Source organism: Cygnus olor, chromosome 15 (genome assembly GCF_009769625.2).
Source record: "Cygnus olor isolate bCygOlo1 chromosome 15, bCygOlo1.pri.v2, whole genome shotgun sequence".
Classification (NCBI taxonomy): Eukaryota; Metazoa; Chordata; class Aves; order Anseriformes; family Anatidae; genus Cygnus; species Cygnus olor.
This window is the reverse complement of record NC_049183.1, coordinates 15,874,051-15,882,932: the sequence shown is the minus strand read 5'-3', so window position 1 is coordinate 15,882,932 and position 8,882 is coordinate 15,874,051. Positions and strand designations below refer to the sequence as shown.

The 8,882-nt window shown below is 52.0% G+C and overlaps 1 long non-coding RNA gene across 1 annotated transcript; it reads left to right on the top strand.

Moving 5' to 3' along the window:
• Positions 1-1,148: 1,148 nt before the first annotated feature.
• LOC121078329 lies at positions 1,149-2,157 on the top strand. Its single transcript, XR_005824536.1, has 2 exons — positions 1,149-1,192; positions 1,855-2,157. It is a non-coding gene; the product is annotated as an uncharacterized LOC121078329 (long non-coding RNA).
• The last annotated feature ends 6,725 nt before the right edge of the window (positions 2,158-8,882 follow it).

The following is an 8,882-nucleotide window of genomic DNA, read 5'->3' as shown; positions in this document are numbered from 1 at the left end:
CCTGCTCCCTCCTTCCTGCCTCTTCCCATCTAACACACCGCCGGCCTACGGGGCAGTATTTTTTCCAGGACGCGATACATTTATAGCCCCAAATCCATGATCGGAAAGCAGCAGCCTCCACAGAACACGCAGTGGAGAACGCTGATCAGTTGTTCATAAGGAAACTGCAAACTGAGCTCTGGGAAACTCAGCAGTCTGGATTTACACACAGGGGAATATCAGAATCGCTTTCATTTTGACTGAAAGAGTCGTAACCCCGCATTTCACCGAGAGCTGAAACCAAACTAGAAACAGAGCACGTGTCAAAAACATACAAAACTACAACTTCTGCATGGTTTTGATGCAAAATAATCCAAGCAGGCTGGCAGCCTACAAATCCTAACGATTTTGTGGACAAATCTGGGGCAAGTTTAAAATTTGTAATGTAGCGTGTTACATGTCAGTTTAGGTTTCTCTGCGAATATTTTTTCAGCGGCGGGCTCCGAGCACGGCTCTGTGGCTTGCTTGCCAAAACGAGAGCCAAATGCACAGGGCTGAGGAGGAAAACCAGCTTCACCACCTTACGTTAGCGGCGACGTTAGGCGCTGAGGCGTAGCGTTGGCACCCAAGGACGCTGTCTTCCTCTGGTCCTACGTGCAGCTCCTTAGCTTTAGCTCTCCAGCATCCCTCGAGATGAGTTTCTCTCGCAGCATCAGCTCATGACACCTCTTGATAAAGGACAGCCAGACCCAACGCTGGGTGCAGGCAGGAGCGGGCTCTCTCCTTCCACCCCCCCAGCCCTGCACCCTGTCTTTAGAGCACGGGGCTCTCCCCGCACCCCATTTCTAACCCCTCAGGCACCCAAGCGCACACCCCGCCACCCAAAACCGAGGCAGCTTTGCGCTGAGCCAGGCGGGGCCCCTCGGGGCGACGACCCCCGCACCACGGGGACCTGCGGCCCGCACGCCCCCGACCCCCGGGGGCCGAGGGCTCCGTGGGCCGGCCCCGGCGAGCGGGCAGCCCCCAGCCCCGGGGCTCCGGGCGCTGCAGACGAGCCAGCCCTGCCGCCCCCAGCTCGGGGCCGGGTCCCCCCCCCCCCCGCACCTTTCCTCGACTCCCGGGAGAGAGGAGAAACGAAAAGCAGCGCTGCCCTGCGGGAGCGCCGGGACACTCACGGTACAGCAGGGCGACGGCGCGCAGCAGCACGATGCGGGTGAGCCAGAAGGTGCCCGGCGTTACCGGCGGCACCAACCCGCCGCCCGCTGCCGCCGCCGCAGCCGCCGCCGCCGCCCTCCCCGGGGGCTCGGGGCCGCCGCCGCCGCCGCCGCCCGCTGCCGCCCGCCGCTGCCTCAGCGCCGCGCTGGGCGCCGCCATGTCGCGGCCTGCAGCGAGCATGCGTGCGGCCGGCCCGCCCCCGGGGGCCTGAGGGGGTCCGGGGGGGGTCCCTAGGGAGTCCTGGGGGGGGTCTCCAGGGGTCCCCGGGGGGGTCCTCGCGGGTCCCCGGGGGTCCCCGGGGGTGGAGGTGCCCCCGCGGAAACGCAGCCCCGCCAGGTGCTGGTGGGTGGTGGGTGGGGGCCTGGCGGGGAGCGGGCTTGAGGTCACCGAGGGGGGGGGGGGAATGGGGAGAAAAATGGGGTTTGTGTGCTCAGATCGGTGGGAACGAGGGAGGAAGTCTTGAAAAAGGAGCGAAAGAGCCGACGTTTTTCAGAAAAGGAGAGAAGGGGGAGGTGCTCGCTCGGACGTGGTGCTTAGGGACATGGTTTAGTGGGTGGCGTTGGTGGTAGGGGGATGGTTGGACCAGATGATCCTGGAGGTCTTTTCCAACCTCAGTGGTTCTGTGATTCTACAACCCCCTTTCTCCATCGTCGTCTGTAGGGATGGCAGAGGCCGGTGCCAGGCGTGCCGGGGACACCCGGCACAGAGTCACACACCAGGGCCACACACCAGGCCGGGCCCCGAGCCCCGCTTTGCAGCTTGCCCACCGTCCCCACAACGCCCAGCACCTGGCCCCGTGCACAGTTTCACCAAAAATCGCTCCAGCTTTCCACGTCGGCTGTTTCGGATGCTGCCGTGATTTCTACTTTGTATAGTTTATAGCTGCCAAACACTTGACTCTGTGTTGAGCTATGCATGTTTTTCTTTAACCAAAAACATTTTAATAAAGTGGCCTCGGCAGTCGTAATCAATGGTTTTAGAGGTGCATCCCGTCTGAGTAAATACCGCATTGCTAAACTGCGAGATGGTCTCTGAGAAAGTATCTTTTATCAGGTGTAACATTATTCAATGCTTTTCAGACTGTAAACCAGTCCCTTATAAATGCCTCTTTTGTTTTTCCAGTTTCCCATCACTGCTGCTTGCATTGTTCTCATTACAAAAAAAAAACACCCCACACACGACATAATGGTGCATTGTATAGGCAAAGAAAAATAAGCTATTTGTTAAAGGCCGCGGGTATACTGCAGTTGCGCTCTCCCTTTGGATTAGCCACAAGGTTTGGCTAGATAAATTTAAATAGATGTAAGCTAATGGTTTCCTTTGTGAGGTCTTTATGAAACTTTTACAGCAAATTCCACGTTAAGTGGCAATGTCTGTAAAACAAACTGGATAATTGAGGAAATTACTGAGGAAAAGTGGAGGGCTTAGACTAAAGATTTAGGAAAAAGGGAATAATTGGAGCTGGGAAGGGGATGCTGAGCTCGGTCGGTTTTCATTGCAAAAGATTGCCCTGAGGTCTGCCAGATGCGCAGGTTGGGACAGTAGCGGCAAGGAGCAGCAAACAAAACCGACCCACACTCCGGGGACGTCGTGTGTCAACGGCGCCTTGCATCGATACGAGCTGCAAAGTTTTAAGTATATCAAATTGCATAAAAATGTTGTTACTCTAAAGAACTGATCCAACTCTCATAAAAGGCAATAGAAGCCTTCCCTTTAGCTCTACTGGAAGATGGATCAAGCTATAAAGGAAAGCGCGCAATAAAATGGTGGATTACAACATTAAATTACCTCCTCTCCGTTCTGCACTTCACGCTGGTACGCAGCTTTGTGTGGACTGTCATCTGTGTTTGGTTTTCTGCTCACTTTTTTTACTAGCTTTTATTATCACGATGTGATTTTTGCTTGCATTCCCTCTTTTCAAACCAAGGTATCATAAAAGAAAACAACATAAAAACCAAGCAAGTAACACAAACGAGATATTTAAGAGCGAGGCTCTGAGCCTTCGTCTCAAAGGGAAAGTGATTCATAAATGTCAGGCCCGCAGGCAGGCGCAGAGGCATCATTGATGCTGATCTTCATTCAACAAAATGCGAGCCGCCGCGTCCCCCCGCCCGACCCTATTTTGCTGTGTTCCAAACAGCTGCAAAAGTGACCGAGAAACAAGCATTTACTGTCACAGCACCCAGCAGCTGTCCCCACCAGCACCTCAACCCTGCTGTCCCTGGCACCCTAAATTACTCTGTGTTCATTCAGGTCTAGTCTTTCCCCCCTCTGGCTGCCAGGAATTGGGTTTAAATAAAACAGAGAAAGTGAATGTGTGCAGAAATAACTATTTTGTAAAGCAGCATTAACATTTGGGGACTCCTCTAAAGAAAACATACATTCACTTACATATAATGCTCTTACACACAATCCCACTGAGCATTCAGCTGTGTCTGCTAAATGGGAGATGGGGATCTCACAAAGAATTTGGGAGCTTCCTTCCACTAGTCAAGATTTTTCCAGCGGTAATATTTTTTCCATTAAAATCCCTGATCCTTCCCTGTGGAAATCCGATCTTTAACTCCAGGGTTAGCAGGATTAGGGCTGAAAAGGATTTTTGGAGGAAGAATTACTTTTTTCCTACTGTTATTTGTACAGCATCTGTAACAAGGGGGTGTTGATTCAGAAGTGGGATTCCTAAGCGGTACTCTAGGACAAACAATTAATAATCGCAGTAATCCTACGTGATAAAACTGCGGTTCTCCATTATTTTGAAAAAATGACGTCTAGCCTGCAAGAAGAAGGAACAGATCTCTTGCTAGTGTCTCACCTGGCCTTTAAACTGTAATTGTCATCGTAAAGTGTCGGTGATCACTCAAAAACAATTTTTGCCATGTCACTGGTATTTTAGAATGTTCGAACAGGAATTGCACCTTGACATATCTTTTCTTTTCTGCTGGTTTTGGTCGTTACACATACAATTTTTCTGAGACCAAAACAGACGGCTGTCCCTTTTGGGTTTGTCATTGTATTCACCACCGGGTCCGTGGCTGCCAGCACCAGCGTGCAATGGCAGGCTGCGAGAGCTGCACAACAAAAACTCAGAACAAGCCACTCGTTAACATTTACCCCTGGGATATTAAAAATTAATAATCATAAAAGCATTTGTTAGTAAGACCTATTTTATTTTACCAGAAACTCCCCTCTATGCCAAACGTAGCATGTAAAGATTTTCGTGAAACACTCATTGCCTTTGAAATTAAAGCTTTCTAAAAATAAGTTCCTTTTTCACTAATGTCTCTGCCATGCTGAAACCCAGGACAGGACGTAGGAATCTCGTGCACTCCTCTCCACTTGCCTTTTAAGCAGGAGAGAGGTCAGTGGAGTCCTGCCCAGTGCAGGTGTGCAGAGTTTCTTGTATCAGCGCCAGGTAAACGCTCATGGGTTGGAAAAGAGCTGCTGGGGGACATGTTCCTGCATTAACTTTGTCCTGCAGCTGCCAAACCTTTCCTGTCCAGAAAAAGGAGGGACACATGAGCTCAGCACCCCATTAACGCAGTAAAAACTAATATTAAGCTAATATTTAAGCCTCTCTCTTTTCACCCTATTCTCAGCAGACTTTAGCAGCTGTGCAAGGGGTGCAAGCTTGCTTCCAGTCACTGGGATGTGAGCCTCGAGTCCCAGCTCCTCGCAATCCACAGAAATGTCTCCAATAATGGGCTCTGGATGAGGCTGCACAATAAAAACTTGTTCTTGCAGTGGTGGGAGCACACAGTGACTGGAACGCAGTAACTCTGATGGGAGCACACGGTCATTTTTCATTCCTGCTGTGCAGGTGACACCAAGAATTTTGAGAGCACAGCTAAGCACAGTGGTGGGAGCTATGGAAATGCTGAGGACCAAATACCCACAGCGCTCTTTAAAATTTACAGAAGGGTTCTGTCCCTTCTACTCCTCCAAATGGATCTGACTCCTTAGATTCCCAAATTATCCAGAGCAACAAAGATCATCTCACGCGAATGGATGACAAATTTTGGACCAAAACTGATCTGCAAGCAGCTGAGCAATATAAATCTAGGCTTAGAAGCGTATGAGCAGGCACTGGTTGTGTGCTGGAGCCTTCACAAGCACACAGCGCAGGATTGGACCCAATGCTACGGCTCTTTTTCAGAGCAAAGCTTTTCTGCTCTTCAGATGCTATTTTAATTGAAATTAACTGAAAGTTACTGCAGGTCTTTTTTTTTTTTTTTTTTTTCTGTTAGAAATCAGTAGCTTTCCTGAAAAGGACTAAACCTCGTTTCATAGAAATCTCTGAACTGCCACGGAACTGCTGTGTCCTCTGGGCAGAGCATTAATCCTGCAGATGTCAGAGGCTTATTTTAACACGATGCACAGGTTACTCTTATCTGATTAGGGATTGTTTTTTCTTCTCCCTGTAAGGCTCTTTCTATTTGCTCTTTGAAATTCCCATGTATAATCTGCTCGCAGTTCAAAGGTAGCCAATTTTTGAACAATGATAACTTTACCACTTGGTCAGATTGAGCGATAGAGCCCACCTTTTGGCTGGGCCTCCCCAGCCAGGGAGGGAGTGCACATTGCAGAGCATTTCCCAGCGAGTGCAACAGTTCCCACATGCTCTGAAAACGACTTCCCTGCTTTACACTGACGACAAAATGTCCCCTCCCTCGTGTGAGTGTGGCACTGACCGTCTGAAGCCAAGGCACACGCGTGCTCCCACAGAATGAGTAGGTGTAGAGGAGAGGAACCAGGGTGGGAGGTCAGGGTGCTCCTGTCCCACGGTGATTCTGAGGGTTCCCAGGGGACAAGTGACCAAGTGACGGAGCCAAGCACACAGACGTGGTATTCAGTGCCTGATCCCAAGCAACGCTGGTGCTAGCTGGCCAGGAACTTTATTGGAGACAGTGTCAGACTTCAGAAAAAATGAAGCAACATTGCCTACGTGTATAGGTGCCTGATGGGCTCCTGCTGTGCCCGCTCTGCCAAGAACAGCCAGCTTCTTTATTCCTCTGTTCAAAATCCCTAAGCCTACCCCATTTGGGTGCTCTGTTCAAGCCTCCATTGGGCAATGTGGGTGTCGGTGCTCCCCTCCCCGACCTGCACCCTTGTCCTGAAGGTCCTGAGGTCGGGGCCTGCCCTGCAGCGGGCTGGGGATCAGTCCCTGTGTGCAGCTCCAGGGCACGTGCTCTGCCGTGGCACGTCAGAGAAAATTGCAGTGGGATTCACAGCATCGCCATCCCTGCAGACCTGCGGAGATCGCTCCTGCGAGAGCTGCTGCTGGCTGTGCTGGAGCTGAGCAGGGAGTCAGAGAATGAGCCAAATCACCTTAAAAACGGGGCAGGAGACGCCAGCACCAAATGCTGGCCCTCCCAGCTGCTGCGAGACTGATAAGCTGCTGGTTGGAAGAATCACTTATATTACCCTCTGTCCAGAGAGCATCGAGATGTAAATTATGACCGCCAGTGACAAGATGTATGGAAATTTGAGAAGCGGCTCATCTGATCGCTTCCCCCTAGCAGGGAGCGTAAGCTCCCCCGAGCAGGCTGTGCAGTCTGTTTCTTCTTTGGCCTCTGAGGCATGGTATAATGGGATGGTGAGGAAATAACCCCTTCTGGTTAAGACCAAAGGGCGTGAACCAGGACAGAGCAGGAGCCTGGCAAACAAAATCACTAAGATAAAAATACGCTCACACTTTCTGTGGAACTGAAGCTGCAGCGTGGCTGTACCTGTCACTTCTTTCCCTCCTGTGCCCTTCTTTCTCTTCTGATGTCTGTGCCCTTTCCAGCCAGCAGATAGTTTCCCTGCTTCACTCGGTAGCTCTTCTGTGTCCTTGCCCTACCACCGCTTTTTGGGGCAAGACAGAGAAGTGCTAGGCCAGCTCTGGATCACGGGTGTCACCGCAGGACCTGTCCTGTGCAAACGCCATGGGCCCTTTGTCACCTAGAATTTCAACCTGAGCCCCTGTGAGACAAATGATGCCACTTGAACCCACTTGTTGTGGCTCGGAGGAGGCCCAAGGCAGGGCAATGCGGCTCCCTCCACCCGCTCGGACATGAGATGGCTTCTGCAAGACCCCCAAAGCAGACGTGAGGCAGGGGATGTGCCCTGCCCATTTTCCAGGCACTACCTCTTCCCCCTGCCCACCTCCGGAGTAAGAGGAAGCAGCTCCCGAGAGTTGTCCTCCTCCTCCTACCTGCTTTTGACAAAGCGGAATTCAAGCGTGTGGGCTGGGAAATGCACTTCCCTGCCTGGGGCAGAGCCGGGGAGCTGTGCGAGGCAGCAGCACGCAAGGGGGGAAAAAACAACGTCGCCAGTCCTGGCCGTCCTTGGGGGCTTCTGCTACAGGAATGTGGTGTGTAACTGAAGGCAGGGAGGAGAGGATCGGAGCCCCATTTCTCATCTCCACCTCCATGGGCTTGTCCCACAGCCCCAGCCACGCAGCGAGGCTCGAATCTCCCGAGGAAGGCGCTCGCAGGAGAGGCTGCCTTTGGAAGGGGCACTGAGAGCAGCGATCGTTGCTTTGACTCAGCCGCCTCTGAAATGAATGAAATGCAATTTACCTGACTCATAGAAATCCAGTGGGGTAAACTTTGCACTATGAGCTACGAGATCCCGCACTGACAGGCATTACAGAAATGCATGCTATTTATTTGTCAACTGAGAAAAGCTCTGCCAAGCGTCCCGCAGCACTGCTGAGCCACTGGTCTGAAGCCCCGGGACACAGAAACCCTTCCACAACCTCATTAAGCTTTGGCCTGGGCCCTGGAAGAGACGTTTGGTTATTCCTCGCTCACAAGGCCAACAGATGTAGTATGGCTCAGGGCTTAAAGGCATTTTTTTTTTTAAGTGACACTTTATAAAATGGTATTTTTAAAAAATCTTCGCCCAAAGGTAATTCACTTTGTGGCTATGGAAACTGAAAGCTGAAATCTTTAAAGATTATACTAATAAGGAAATGGGAAATTAAAAAAAAATACAAAATCCTGCTTTGAGCTTTATCAGAGCACATGCATTTTCCCCTAGGAGCGACACGCACGTTCTGGCGCACACAGACATAACCGGTGTTACATTTAAACTCAAAGCACACACTTTATTTCAAGTTTATATTTTTTATGTTGATTATACACTGCAGCAAATAACCAACATGCCCCCCCCCCCCCATTCCCGTTACTTTTTAAACGCTGAAGCGCTCGAAGCATTTGCCCGATTTCCATTTTTTTCCTGTAAATTCCGTTTTTTCTTCTCCTGTAAATCTTGCCCTTCACGCTGTTTTCCCGGGGAAGCAGGGGCTAAACCCGGGGCTGGGGAGCCGCTTCTCTCCGGGCAGAGGCGGGACTCGGCGGGTAACGAGAACCAAACGCTCCCAACGAGCCCTGCAAAAGCCGGGCTGGCTTCGGGAGGGGGTGCAGCAGAGCGAGCACGGCCGACCAGGGCCCGTTGGGGGCTCCGGGGGCTCGCAGCCCTGCGTCTCCACCCCCCCCCCCGATGCCCCAGCAGCGCCGAACCCCCGCAGCGCCCCGGGGTAGCGGCGGCACCGTGCCGGGGCGGTAGGAGGGCGGGCAGACTATAAAGCCCCGCCCCTTATGGAAATGAGCTCCGCCCGCTCCGCCAATGGGAAGCGGCGCCGGGGGAGGAGCCGCTCGCCCTCGCCTTAAAGTCACTTGTTGCCAGGGGCCCCGCTTCGCACT